General features: G+C 42.1%; 1 protein-coding gene across 1 annotated transcript in view; it reads left to right on the top strand.

Moving 5' to 3' along the window:
* Positions 1-14,928, top strand: part of C4_1H8orf34 (chromosome 4_1 C8orf34 homolog) — a 1,074,551-nt gene that overhangs the window by 1,001,379 nt on the left and 58,244 nt on the right. The window lies entirely within an intron of this gene.

Raw genomic sequence — 14,928 nt, 5'->3', positions numbered from 1 at the left:
GGATAGCGTAGGGGTAAAAATTACTATTCCCACTCCAGTGGGTGCAACAGTAGGGAAAGTGTTGGATAGCGTAGGGGTAAAAATTACTATTCCCACTCCAGTGAGTGCAACAGTGGGGAAAGCGTTGGATAGCGTAGAGGTAAAAATTACTATTCCCACTCCAGTGGGTGCAAGAGTAGAGAAAGCGTTGGATAGCGTAGGGGTAAAAATTACTATTCCCACTCCAGTGAGTGCAACAGTATGAAAAGCGTTGGATAGCGTAGGGGTAAAAATTACTATTCCCACTCCAAAGAGTGCAACAGTAGGGAAAGCGTTGGATAGCGTAGGGGTTAAAATTACTATTCCCACTCCAAAGAGTGCAACAGTAGGGAAAGCATTGGATAGCATAGGGGTTAAAATTACTATTCCCACTCCAAAGAGTGCAACAGTAGGGAAAGCGTTGGACGGCGTAGGGGTAAAAATTACTATTCCCACTCCAGAGAGTGCAACAGTAGGGAAAGGAAATTCTTCATATATTATTTGAAAAAAAAATATTAATATCTAAAAAAATATAATTAAAAGTAATTACCAATTTAATATAATATAATAATTAATCAATTAAAATTACAAATTAAAATTAATTATTACATTTAGTTACCTATTAATACACATTATTTACAAATTAACAATTAATTAATTAACAAATAAAAATTAATTAACAATTAATTCAAATTAAATACAATCAAATAAATTGAATTATTTAATTAATTATAAATAAATTACTTCCCACCCTATTCCCCTATAAACCCACAACCCGCTACAGAAAATAAATTATTAAAATTAACATAATTAGCAATTAATCAATTTAATAAAATTAATTGACAATTAAAATTGAATTAATTACCTATAAAAAATTAATTAACAATTAATTGTAAATAAATACCAATAAATAATGTTACATATTTAATTAATTATAAATAAATTACTTCCCACCCAATTCCCCTATAAACCCACAACCCGCTACAGAAAATAAATTAGTAAAATTAACATAATTAGTAAATAATCAATTAATTAAATTTAATTGCCAATTAAAATTTAATTAATTACCAAATATACATTAATTAACAATTAATTAAAAATGAATACCAATAAATAAATTTACATATTTAATTAATTATAATTAAATTACTTCCCACCCTATTCCCCTATAAACCCCCAACCCGCTACAGAATTAAATTACGCAAAAATTAAAAAAACAAAATTCATTAATTAAAATAAATTATAACATAAATACACACTTTTCACACATATAATAACATAAAAAACACTATAAAAAATTCGATATTATTAAAAATGCGATAATTTTAATAACCTATATTATATACTTCGATATTTTAACTTTCTATATTTTTAACATTCGATATTACATTACTTACCTTAAAAACAATATTTTTGATGTCTATATTCTGTCCATTCGATATTTTGTCCATTCTATATTTTAAACTCGATATTATGTCCATTCGATATTTTTTACTCGATATTTTGACTGTTTACCCTGTGTATCACCTATAGTGTTATGGTAAAGTGAACCTTTCTTATAATTACTTAATAGACAGACTTTAGAGTGTGTATATACACTACATTGTGCTGCAGACTCTGTGTATAGCTTCCTATCATATTATCATTCTTATGCTACAGGAGAGGGCAAAATAAGCTTAATACATTAAAATGCTCTAATGCTTACTGCTTAATGTACAAATGTTGTATTGTCTGTCTGCTCTATATGATAGGGTTGGTTGTGGTAGACACGATACAACTCAAACTGATAAAGCCAATGAGCCATTGATCTGGCATATTCTTTCTCCCAGTGAAAAAAACCTCAAGAGAAAGTTCAGTTACATAAACAAAATTCTTATTCTACTACTTACTGGTTAGAGACTAAGGGATCCACCAAAAAGGGGTGAAACCACTGTCTGCCTAACTCACAGTTCCTCCACTCTATTTAGATTCAAGAAAATTGTCATGTTCTTATGTCAGAGCCTCTGCTGGTTCCAGGCGAGAAATTTTTGACCTCCCACCACTAGCCTCTCAGTCAGTGTTTAACAAATTGTCTGGCCAATGTAGTGTGGTCATTCCATTATACATATTTCCTATTTAGGACTGCCAGAGAAAGACTGGTGGTCCCAAAGAGGAAACCAAAGAAATGACCCCATGTGTTGGGTGTGGCATTTCCTTTTTCTTTTTAGATGGCCAACTCAAACCCTAGTCATTTGTTTTGAAAATAAAAGTAGTTGCTGAGTTGGTGCATTAAACACGATGCCCACTAAGAAAAGCTTTGGTGCATTCAGCATAGCCACCACTGCAGTGTCTCAGCTGAAGGCACAGAGATACCTGCCCTCATGATGAGGCCCTTAGGTATAAATGTATTTACAGATTGTATCCTCTTTTCTTTTAACTTAAATGACACTTCACAACTCTACATAGGTCTGTTTCTTTAGAAACACCACATCTATGGGCTTGTCCTTGATACCTCACCTCTAGGCATATTCTCAGTAGCTGGACATACTTCTCTCTTTTCTCAACCATATTGCCTTGGTGGTTGCCCTGTGAAGCACAAACTCCTTCATTGGGTGAAGTGGCACACCCTAGTACACAGTTTTGCTAGTTATGGCTGAGTCTTGTATCTTGAGTTACTCTTGTCCACACCAGGCATTAGTATTCCTCTTTTTTCGTTTGACAAATCTTGCATATATGTTATGTAGCACATTGCATAGCTGAATTTTTAAATGTTTCAGTTCATATCGGGGGATATATGAAGGGGTACTGTGATTTAGAATTGGTGAATGTTCAGGTTTTGTGGGTATCACAAAGGGTGTTGGAGTTGGTTATGTTCTGGGATAGGTTGTTCCACATGTCAGGGCCAGCCCATGAGAAATATCCTCCTCCTTAGGTCCTGCGATCTGTTTCATTGAGAGTAAGGTTGAAGTTGTTTGACTGTAATGGTCTGGAGTTAAAATCAAGGGTATATCTCTCGATTTGATTTTGGTTTCTAGGTAGATTAGTGCTCTTCCATGTAAGCATGTGAAGGTGAGGCACAGTATTTTGTTTATGACCTTGTTTTTTAGCTGCAGCCAGTGGAATTTGAGGCATGCTGTAATACTTTTAGCCTTCTAGCATCTTGATTTGGTTGGATAGTATACCATTATTAGTAGGGCTTGCTGTATTCTATATGGGAGAATACCATGGCTTTGATTGCACTAGGGTGGTGTTCAGCAGGAATACATTACAATTTTGCCTCTCGCTGATGTAGTAAATGCCCTGTTCTGTTGTCAAAAACTATATACGTGATTTCAGTTTACTCCTGTAATTGTCCAGAGAGTTCTGCAGAATACCTGCAAGCTGGCTTACTACTCCCTCTAAACTTGTTGCAGAACAAGCTATAGTCAGACTATGTATTTTTTAATGTATGACTGAACCACGCATTCTGTTGTAATGCATGGCGCTACAAAACGGCCATTACAACGCAAGTGCTATTATCTCGCAAAACCTTTGACACACATTTGTTACAAAGCATATGCCTTTACCACTCATTCCTTTACAACGGATTTTGTTGTAAAGCATGAATGGTAAAGGCATGTGCATGGTAAAGGTTTCACTAGTAAATGTAAGTATTTTAGAGGTAAGTGTAAACCCTTTCTATATATATAAAGGGTTTATATTTGCCTGCAAGTACTTACATTTATTTGATAAAAGCATGCATGGTAAAGGAGTATGCCTGCTAAAAATTATTTTTACAGTAACGTATACCAACTTGTTTTGTATGTACATGTATATATATATTTTGTTTTTCTATGAAAATACCAAAGGTAACAGGGATGTCATAATTAGGAAATATAATTTTAAAAAACTTTGAAATTCACTGAAAACTTAAGGTTGTAGGGATGTTATAGTTAGGCTGACATTTCACTTAAACAAAACCAGAGAAATACAGCAGTTATAGCTAACTGAGCTAACTGTAACTTGCGACCACACAATGCACTAGTTTTGACCTCACATATTACATCACTCATGCAATGGTCAGTGACATCACTCATGACATCTCAAATGACATCATCCAATGACTGTGAGTGTTTTTAAAAGGTTTTTGAGTGTTAAATATATATACCAAGATGTATTGGTGAATCAGTGGGTGTATAAATGCCTGTATGGATGATTTAGTGAGTGGATGACTTACTGTATAAATTAGTGATTAGCTGTCTCAGTGAATTTATGGGTGAGCGACTAGGTTATGCGAATGTCTCTATCAGTCTGTCAGTTGGTGTATAAGTGGCTATATGGGTCGGTGAGTGGATGCATGATTGGTTGAATGGGTGATTGGTTGTCTAAGTAACTGTATGAGTGTTTGTGTGGGTGGGTAAGCGTGTGGGACTGCCTGCATGGATGAGTGAGTGTGTGAGTCAGTGGCTGTATGGGTTAGTGAGCCTGTCTGTGAGGGGCTGTATGGGTGTCTGAGTGTGGTTATGGCTGTGTCAGTGAGTGAATGGATGTGTCAGTGGTATATGGGGGAGTAACTGCTTATGCAAAAGGCAGTATAGCTGAGTGTTTGAAGTATATGAGTAATTGCATGTGTGACTGAGTGAATGGTTGAGTGGCATATGGGTGAGTGTGTGCTTGTGTCAGTGACTGTATAAGTGAATGAGTATGTGTTACCAACCTTCTGTTCGCATTGAGAAAGTTGCAGCTTGAGTATAAAACCTACTCAAGTGGCAGAAAAGAAGAAGCGCCCTCTTGCGCTGCACATGGTGCCATTTGCAATGATTTTCCAGCATAGGACAAACACCCAGTGCTGAAAATCAACGTGAACAGGCATGACCAAGCACACTCTGACACTTGCGGAACTCCGTGTAGCACTGCAGAGTTTTTTGGTCACTTCCCAAAGTTCTGCATAGCGAACTCCGCCAACTCTACCCAGGCTTAATTGTGTGTCATTCTGCCTCATAAGGAGTTCTTGCATTGCTGTGTGTGATGATTATTTTACATCTCAAAAGCACCCTGAATGATGACACATTAATTTTTTATTATTATAGATGCATGGATTATAGAAAGTAATAGCTTTTTGTATTGTACTTCACAGCAGCCACTTTTTAAAAATATTTCATTTAGGACTCACAATGAAAGTGAGATCTATTGTGTGCTAATGCGTATTTTACCTGACTCATGTAGGATTAGGGGATGCTTTATCAGACAAAGATGGCACATGTGCCTTCTATTTACCTTCAGACCCATTACCCTCTGTTGACACTCTAATATACATTTATTTAATATAGTTTATTTGATCGGCTTTTGACCTTCAAAAAAATACATTTTCTATGTTTGATCCATTTGCCAACATATTTGCCCAATTAGATTTAGAAATCACAAATGTTCTGGTTAATGATGATTTTAACATCTGAATGCAGGACCGCAAACTTAATTGTACTTTTTTTGGATGTGATTGGCTTCACGAAGAATGTGTTGGGCAGACCCTTAAAATTAATTAGGCTCTGCTTTAGTTTTCACTCCTATTCCTATTATTTTTCTGATTACTAATCCTGTCATGATAGAACTGTTCCAATGGCAACTATTATTATGCTTCACCCTTAAAACGGATCCCTGGTTCTCACCATAACTTACAGCTTTGAACATCTCTTGAAAATCAGCAGTGTGTGACTTGCGCCAGATGTATTGCTTACATCATATAGGAAACTTTGAATTGTGCTCAAACATAAATATCGTAACATAATTACTGGTGCTGCTGAGATCAAGCAATAAATTATTCCCTTGTTCTTTCCAATTTTATGCACTTCAACGCTAGAATGCCCATTAGAGAATGTGTGGCAAAACGCTGCCAATTTCAAGCTGCGCACTGCCTACAGGTGGGGTCCAGCTGAGACACCTTCCTCCTTTTACTTGTAGTGCACATGTAAAAAAACACATTGCCAATGTCAATTTTTCTCTGTTTGTTATACCCAGTGCACTATTCCTGATGCTGGGACAAGAAAGGGCGTGCCCACCGCATCCTCACAATTAGATTCTGATTTTTGTAATCCATGCACAGTTGGATCACACACACACAATACTGTGACATGAATACTACCAACTGATGTTAAAGGTGCTCCTAATGTAAAGCAATCTATTTTCTGGAAGTTGGTACGTACAAGAGCATACACCTAGTAAACCAAAATGGACACCTGAAGAAGGGCCAGACCATGGCCCTCAGAGTTACTAAACCAGGGGGTACTGGTAACTCTGGAGGGCCAGAGCTACTAGGGTTACAAGTGGGAGCCCATAGAAATGAGGATTTACTGGGAAACGTGCAATCTGGGGCACGATTCGCCCAGTAATTCATCATATCTTCCTCAATTTTCACACAACGATTTTTGGTGCTTCCTATAGACACCATTTCTCTGTAAAAATAAACAGGTTTGCAGTGTTCCTGTGAAACCCCAAACCCTGATGAGCCCAGAAACTGCTACTGCCGTCCCCTTTGGAATTAAGAAACCACTCATAATGAGGCCTATGTGGTCTTGTGTGTGCTGATTCACATACCTGCCCTGAGATTTGTGAATGATATTTGTGCAATGTGCTAGTGGTGAAGTGGCAGAGTTAGAGAGCACCAAGGAGAAAGGTATGAAGCGCAATATCTAGTTATCCTCCTCGAGAAAATGTGCATTGTATTGTGTTCTTAGGACAGACGTGGGGCTCTATGCCTACACATATCTGTAACGGTGCTTCAGGTCTCTGCCTGATTGTGCAGAACTTAATTTGTAGCTGTGATTTTAGATGATGTCCATCGGCTCAATTTTGGCGACCAATACTTATTGTTTGTCAATGACCCAGAGAAAGAGAGCAAAAGGGAGACAGAAGGAGGGAAGGAATGGTAATAGGAAAGGAATACGGGTTGGATGGGCATGACCCTGCAAGTATGAGATAAAGAGACGTGTAGGGTGGTGGAAGAAAGAGGCATGATGTTGAATGAAAAAGATGGAGACTGGGTATTCAGGTACCCTCACATTAGGCAACACTGGTGGTGGGCTCATAAGGAATATTTTGAGCCCGTGCACTTATTTTTGTTCTACAGTTTAACCACATGCGCGCGGTGGGTTTTCCCGCTGCGCGCTGAAGTTTCTCAAACCTCGCGGTTCATGACGAGCTCAGCTCGTCAAGAGCGCACGACAGGTAAACCTCATGATGAGCTGAGCTCGTCATCGGCGCAGAAGGGGTTAAGCACTGTGATTGTGCATCTTGCCACCTTCACCTCAGATGCTCCCATCACTGTCAGTCATGAGGACAACCACCACAAGCCCCTGACCCATCACTGGACCATTCTCATGCCCAGCTGCATTTATAAGACTCGCCATACTTCAGCATTAGCGTTTTAAATTAAAGTACATTAATCAGTGAAGAGTGGTAAAATCAGTTGTCTTTGAGAAGAGAACTCCAGAATGGAGTAGGACAACTAGTGCAGCACAATCCTGGCAGGACAGGCCTGACCCTTTGTCAGCCGCGTCCCGTGCAGGTAAGAGCAGTGGGGTGGTGGGGCCGGGAGGGGGGGATTTCGACAGACAACGATGAGGGAAAATTAAATAAATAATTAATCCCCCCACACCCAGCCCCACTGCTCGTACCTGCATGGGCCATGGCTGCCCCATCTCAAATCTCCTACACCGAAGGGAGTGCAGAGTGTTGTGTTATGCCTTGCACTTTTTAGAACGCTGTGGGGGTTAGCACAGCATGTACTGTAGAATATATTAGGTCATAGTATGTAGTTAGCTCTTTGTAGAATGTTACGAGAGGTTATTGTTGTAAATACATCGTAGTTAAAACTTGCGAAGTAATGGTCTGCTAAGTAACAACATATATTCTGTTAAGTCTGTTGGACTACAGCCGGTTGTAGTTGCAGATGCCAGGGGTTTTGAGATCGAAGATTAAATCTGGAAACGACAGAGCATGTTGACTGTTATTGTACTTAACACAGAGTGTACTAACTGTCATGCAAATGTCCCCATGGTGGGAGGAAGTCACCCACATTTTCAAAGGCCAGAAATTCTGAGTTCCGCTCACATGTCGGGAAACATTCCACCTGTACTGCTTTAACATAATGTCACTGATACTTCATGGGCTGTTTCTACAGGTGCATCAATTAGACAAGCAGCCAGCACCATTGTCTCTTTGACAAGCTGATTGATGTGGGAAAACAGCGGAGGTCTCTCAGTTAGATGACAAATGTGTAAAACAACTCCCTTTTTTAAGTATCGCAAGAAAGAGTTGATATTTTTGGTAAATTATGGATACGTGAAACTGCGGCCTTTTGCCCTCTTTCCCTTAGGCAGACAGAGCAGCTGAAGTGACAGCCTCTTTAAGTTCTCTTATCATGCTGAAAGCTTTACATTTCTCATGAACTTGTTAATAAAGACACTATGTCCCATTGGCTCTCAGCTCATTTGTCTTCTGAGTAATTTACTTATTTACTAATGACCTACCTCTATTATCACAAATCAATTATCCAGGCAAAAAAAAAAAATAAGTATTGAAATGCATTACTTGACTCTCACCTGTTCTTGTTTTATTATGCCAGTCGTCTAGCCTAAAACGTTGACTTCAAAAAAAGTAATTGAGTTGTGTTGTGTTGTGGCAGTGCCAGTGAAAGCATTGTAGATTATTTTTGCTGTACCTGTTGTTAAATAAAACAGAAAGTTGTTTTTCACAAAATCTTAATGCCTATCCCGAATCTAGATAGTGGAGGATTTATTCATAAATGCCATTGTTATGTTTCGTCTGTGAAAAATTTAGAATTAGTAAAACATCGTTGCTTTAGTTATGTGTAACTGAATTGTAGAGGTTTTAAATAAGTTAATTTATTTTATTTTGAATTCCTTGCCTAAAATTGGCTCATTATAGTAACGCACATTCACAGTTAGGAAGATAAAGTGTGGCTCTCTGACTTGGTGTAGCATATGAATCAATCAATTAATCAATCAATCATTTCATGTGGAGAAGCGTGGCTCAGTGGTTAGAGGCGGCAGACCCGGAAGCTGAGATCGGCTGTGGACCAGGGTTCGATTCCCCGCCTCGGCGGGTCTCGGGCTCAAAAATTCCACGGACTCGACAATTCTCGCTCCGGTGCCTACTCAACTCACGGGGTCACACTCTGCGACTCTGGGCAATAGCTTGCTTAATCTCCACTACGGCCCCTCGCGGCGGGATGCCTGGCTTTCACCTTGTGGATACCCTGCTGGGGTATCTCACAGGGGAATACCAGGACGGGATCCCTAAGCAAGCGCCTTGATGCCTTCGGGTGATACGTGTGCTATATAAGTTGCAATACATTTACACTTATAAAGCGCGCTACTTACCCGTGAGGGTCCCAAGGTGCTGTGGGGAGGGGGTGCTGCTACTGCTCGAAGAGCCAGGTCTTGAGTCTTCTGAAGGTGAGCAGGTAGGTGAGCAGGTCCTGGGTCTGCCGTAGGTGGGGAGGGTGTTCCAGGTCTTAGCGGTGAGGAAGGAGAAGGATCTGCCGCCAGAGGTTGTTCGTTGGATGCGGGGGACAGCGGCGAGTGCGAGGCGGGTGAGGGGGGTGAGGGTGTAGATGCTGGGCCGGCTGTTGAGGTAGGCTGGTCCGGTGTTGTGGAGTGCTTTGTGTGCATGGGTGAGTAGTTTGAAGCTGATCCTCTTTTTGACGGGGAGCCAGTGTAGGTCTCTCAGGTGGGGGGTGATGTGGCTGCAGCAAGGGACGTTGAGGATCAGTCGGGTGGAGGCTTTTGAATGCGTTGAAGTCGTCACAGGTGTTTGGCCGGGATACCTGGGTAGACTGCGTTGCCGTAGTCTAACCTGCTGCTGACGAGGGCCTGGGTCACCGTTCTTCTTGTTTTGGTGGGGATCCACTTGTAGATCCTGCGGAGCATGCAGAGGGTGTTGAAGCAGGAGGAGGAGATGGTGTTGACCTGCTTTGACATGGAGAGGAGGAGTCGAGGATGATTCCCAGGTTGCATGGGTGGTCGGTGGGTGTTGGTGCTGTTCCCAGCGTGGTCGGCCACCAGGAGTCGTCCCAGGCGGAGGGGGTGGTTCCGAGGATGAGGACCTCCGTCTGGTCCGAGTTCAGCTTCAGTTGGCAGTTCCTCATCCATTCGACGTCGGACTTCATTCCCTCGTGGAGGTTGGTTTTAGCGGTGTGCGAGTCCTTGGTGAGGGAGAGGATCAGCTGTGTGTCGTCGGCGTAGGAGATGATGTTGAGATCGTGCTGGCGGGTTACGTGAGCGAGGGGGGCCATGTAGACGTTGAACAGCGTCGGGCTGACGGATGAGCCCCGGGGTATGCCGCAGATGATGTCGGTGGCTTCGGAGTGGAAGGGGGGAGGCAGACGCTCTGGGGTCTGCCAGAGAGGAAGGATGTGGTCAAGTCCAGGGTCTTCTCTTGGATTCCGGCTTCTTGGAGGCGTGCCTTTAGTGTGCGGTGGCAGACCGTGTCGAAGGCGGCTGACAGGTCCAAGAGGATGAGGGCTGATGTTTCGCCGTTGTCTAGTTGGATCCTGATGTCGTTTGTGGCGCCGATCAGGGCTCTGAGTGCTCTGATGGTCTCTGACCTTTCATAAGCGCAAGAGGCATGTGAACTTGCATAGAAGCCCCGCCCCGTCCCACACACTAGCGGTGTGCACATCTTCCCGCCCTTTAGACCATTAGTACTAGGGGTGTGTGAAATTTGTGTAATTTCCCCCCATTTAATTATTTGGAATGTGAAGAAAATTTCATGAAATTAGCTGAGAAGTGTAATCCAGCAATTAGCTCTATTTCTTTTTTTTAAATGGATGCTAGGGTGCATTTTGCGCTAAGTAAATATCACTAATGGCAAAAGGAGCCTCTCACTTACTCATCGTTCATTTTTCTTGGGCTCCAGTGATAGGATTTTTTATCAACATTTCTCTTTATTACATGAGCAGGCAATTTTGCTAATTTCGCGTATAATGAGTAGCACAAATTTACTAGAATTTCACAAGATTATGCCTGCCGAATGAAAATTTCTCCCACCCCTAATTAGTACATTGTCAAATTCCAGTGCAGAATCATTGACTAAAACTTTGCATGTTCTTAAATCAAGAACGCACAGGATTGGTAGTTTAATTTTCTTCCCCACATTTCCACTCTAACGGCCTATTTACTTTGCTCATATGTTTATGCGTGCGCTATTAACACAATCTGAATCTATACTCAACTTCCTCTGCAACAATAATTGGAAGAATGCTTTATAGTGCTTTTAACACCACACTTGTTTGCTGTCTGTATGTGATGCTATTATGAAAAGCAATGTTATGTAAGTCATCAGTCTAAAAAAACAGAAGAAAGCCTGGGTTGGCGTTACTGGGATTCACATTTCTGACCAGGCCACAAACTGGAAAGGAAAATGTGGTCAACTCGCTGAAGCATCTTTTGTGTGAGTTCTTTTTAGAAAGCAGATGGTAGGAAATTTATTAGCAAAAGATTCTGGTACAAACCCCAAGGAATTCATTTTAAAAAGACACATCTAGGAAGACCGCCTTACTCCATGTCATTACTGGCACTCTTCAGTCCCGAACTTCTCACCTGCAAATCATTTAGTTCAGGCGTGTTCATTTAATTAGTTCAATGGAATCAAAACTAATCTATCTACAACACCCAGAATGCAATAGGGCATCACTCAAAAGTCCATGACTGTAAACAGTATGCATAATGTCCTGGAGGACAGCAGTCATCAAAGCAAAGCTACTCCTTATGACTGAGTATTGACTTAGGAAAACAATTTTGTTTAGAATTCTGTGAATGGAAAACATCAAAGAAAAGAATAGAAACATAACATGTGAGCAGGAGCACATTGGGTCACAAAGATGTGTGCACCACTGTTTCTTATTGGCATAACATGCCAATTCATTCTTCACTCATACTAAGATCATTGAATATAACACCTGTATGTAGGAAGTGTTTTTGTCCAAATAGTGTCATCCATCTTGTTTCTAATTGGTGGAGCCACGAAAGAACTGGCCATTCTGACCAACATCAGTTCTTGATCAGTTCGATTTCTTGTAGGATGCCACTGGGCTGCCTAGTTGACAATGTTTTGAACCATCCATGTACTCTAGTACCCACTGACGGGAATCATCAAAAGTTGTGGGAACCTTGGAAGAAGACAACTCATCTTCTCTCACTGTGAATACCGTTGACGAGCCATCAATTTGGTAGGCCTGTCAAATAAAGACCTAGAGAAACTGCTTCCTCTTTGAAGAAGCAAAACGGGGGAATATACTGCACTGGACTACAGCCAATGATATCACAGTCCAAGCAATTATGCACCTCCTTTTCAGCACAGACCTTACTACTGTCTCCGACTGCTGATTTGGCACAGCCTCCCACCACCAAACCTGTGCTGGGGACAGTCACTAAGTCAAGCGTGCCGATCAGGAAGTGCTACTTCCCCCCACAATAGCCGCAACAGAAAACAGATCAATAACTTGGCAAGTGGGAAACGATACTGTCTCAACTGCCGCACGCCGCCATCTTGGTTGGGGACACAATAGAAACACGTGGCACAACTAAGGAGAAAGCCCGAGCGCACACCAAGGGGCTAGCAATCTGAATTAAAAGCCTCACACGCCAGTGAACGAAACCGAAACTACCACTACCAGGCACGCAGCGCCGCTAACACAGAAGTGAACAGTAACACTAAGAAGAAGCTGAGAAAGGGGGCACGACCAAAGAGACCACTGAACACACAGCAAAGAAAGCCATAAGAAGGGAGACAAGCAAATCAAGCTTGTACACTCCGCTCCAGCGCCGAAACTCACAAGAGAGGCACAATCGCTGAAGGAGCTAACAACGAGTGGCAGTGAAGGACACAAAGGAAGCTAAGGAAGGTGGAGCAGCGAAGAACACAGACCATGACACCAGACTTGACACCGCAATGGAGCTGCGGAAGACAAAAAGGGGGCCAAAGTCGGGGAAGTAGCCGCGACAACAGACTAGGTACCTCAACGGTGCTCAAAAGAGCAGACGGAAATGGCAGGCAGGGAAGATAAACTGGCACAACAGCAAAAGAAAAATAGACTAGAGAACAATGCGGAATCCCCCATAAAACTAAAAGCGGGCATCACTAGCACTTTAGACAGTATTCTCAAAAAACTGGCCGAAGTACACGATCTTGCAAAGTCCACAAAAAAAACAACAGATACGATACAACTATAACTAGCAGCAATAAGGGCAGACATCCACGCAACAAACAACAAGATAGAAGCGGTGGAACAAAGAGTAAGCGACATAGAGGACAGATCCCAACTCACAGGGAAGGCCATAGGCAACATCGCCAAGGCAACGGCCAAACTACGCAGACAAGCGGCAGAGTTTCAAGATCGCAACAGGAAAGGTAACATAAGAATCCTAGGAGTTCCAGAGGGAGAAAAAGACAAAGCCGGATCATGTGTTACACTCATACAGAACCTCATACCCGACCTGACTAAACTCAAATTCGACAGCCCCTTCGAGCTGGACAAGGCGTACAGAGTCCCAGCCAGCAGACAAGCGAGCAGAGCAGGCCCCAGACCTATAATATGCAAACCTTTTCGATCCCACCAAACGGACGCCATCTTTGGAGTAGCGAGGAAGAGCCCCAATCTGCTATGGAACGGACACAAGATCATCCTCACGCAGGACTATTTGAAACCTACAGTGGACCAAACTCTCTGCAGAGGAAGGAGGCAAACTCAGAGCCAAGTGGATAGGTCAGGTAGCCTGCTCGCCGGCGGTGGGTAAAAAGAGGGCAGTCATTACCCTGACCAACAGCAAATCAAACATAACGATAGAGAATGTACAGCATGACAAGGAAGGCAGACTACTGACCATGCAGCTTAAAAGAGGAGATGAGACAATACTATTGATAAACATATATGCACAAAACACCGACGACATACCATTCTGGGAGAGGGTAGCGAAGGAACTAGAGACCAACAGTTCGCACAACATGACGGGCGTGGCGGGTGACTTCAACTTGGCGCTGGACCAAATGCTTGACAGACAATCAAAAACCCAAGCACGCACCCGGACGTCCCACAAGACACTAATGAACCTATGCAGCAGATTCAACCTAGTTGATCCGTGGCGACTACAACACCCCGATACCAGAGACTACACCTTCTATTCGAACCCACACAACTCATACAGCAAAATAGACTACATTCTCATATCAGGAACGCAACGCACCTAATAGAACACACAGACATCACTGCCAGAACCATATGGGACCATGCCTGCATTAGCCTACACCGTACAGGAACACACAACGAACACACAACCCATAGATGGCGACTTAACTTCACTACCATCGCCAAGCAAGAGGATAAGAGTAAAATCCAGAAAGCCATTGACGACTACATCAAAGACAACGACACACCAGACGTAGACCCCAAAACCCTGTGGGAAGCACTCAATGCAGCAATCAGAGGTGTACTAATAGAAATCAAGGCCAGAAGAGACAGGGAGGCGAAGGCCCAACTGTCTCAGCTGGAAAAATACATCAAAAGGCTAGAGACACGACACATTGGAGACACGGCAAACCAACACATACTGACCGAACTCACAAAGAGGAAGTACGAATTCAACAGAATCCTAAGCGAACGGGCAGGGTTATGGATAAAAAAGTATCAAGAAATCAACCTATGCAAAGCAAACAAGGCAGGCAAAACACTTGCGTCAAGCACAAGCAAAGACAACAATATATCACATCAATCACAGACACCAGCAGCAAGACTCACACCCGTCACAAAGACATCATACACACCTTCACAGAATTCTACAAAGAGCTCTACAACAAAGATGAGAACATAGACAAGAAGGGAACAAAGACCTACCTTGAAAACCTAAACTTACCTACCTTACCTTAGAGACCCTTACG

This window comes from Lissotriton helveticus, chromosome 4_1 (assembly GCF_964261635.1).
Source record: "Lissotriton helveticus chromosome 4_1, aLisHel1.1, whole genome shotgun sequence".
Lineage (NCBI taxonomy): Eukaryota > Metazoa > Chordata > Amphibia > Caudata > Salamandridae > Lissotriton > Lissotriton helveticus.
Note: the sequence above shows the minus strand (reverse complement) of the source record. Positions and strands in the feature narration are given on the sequence as shown.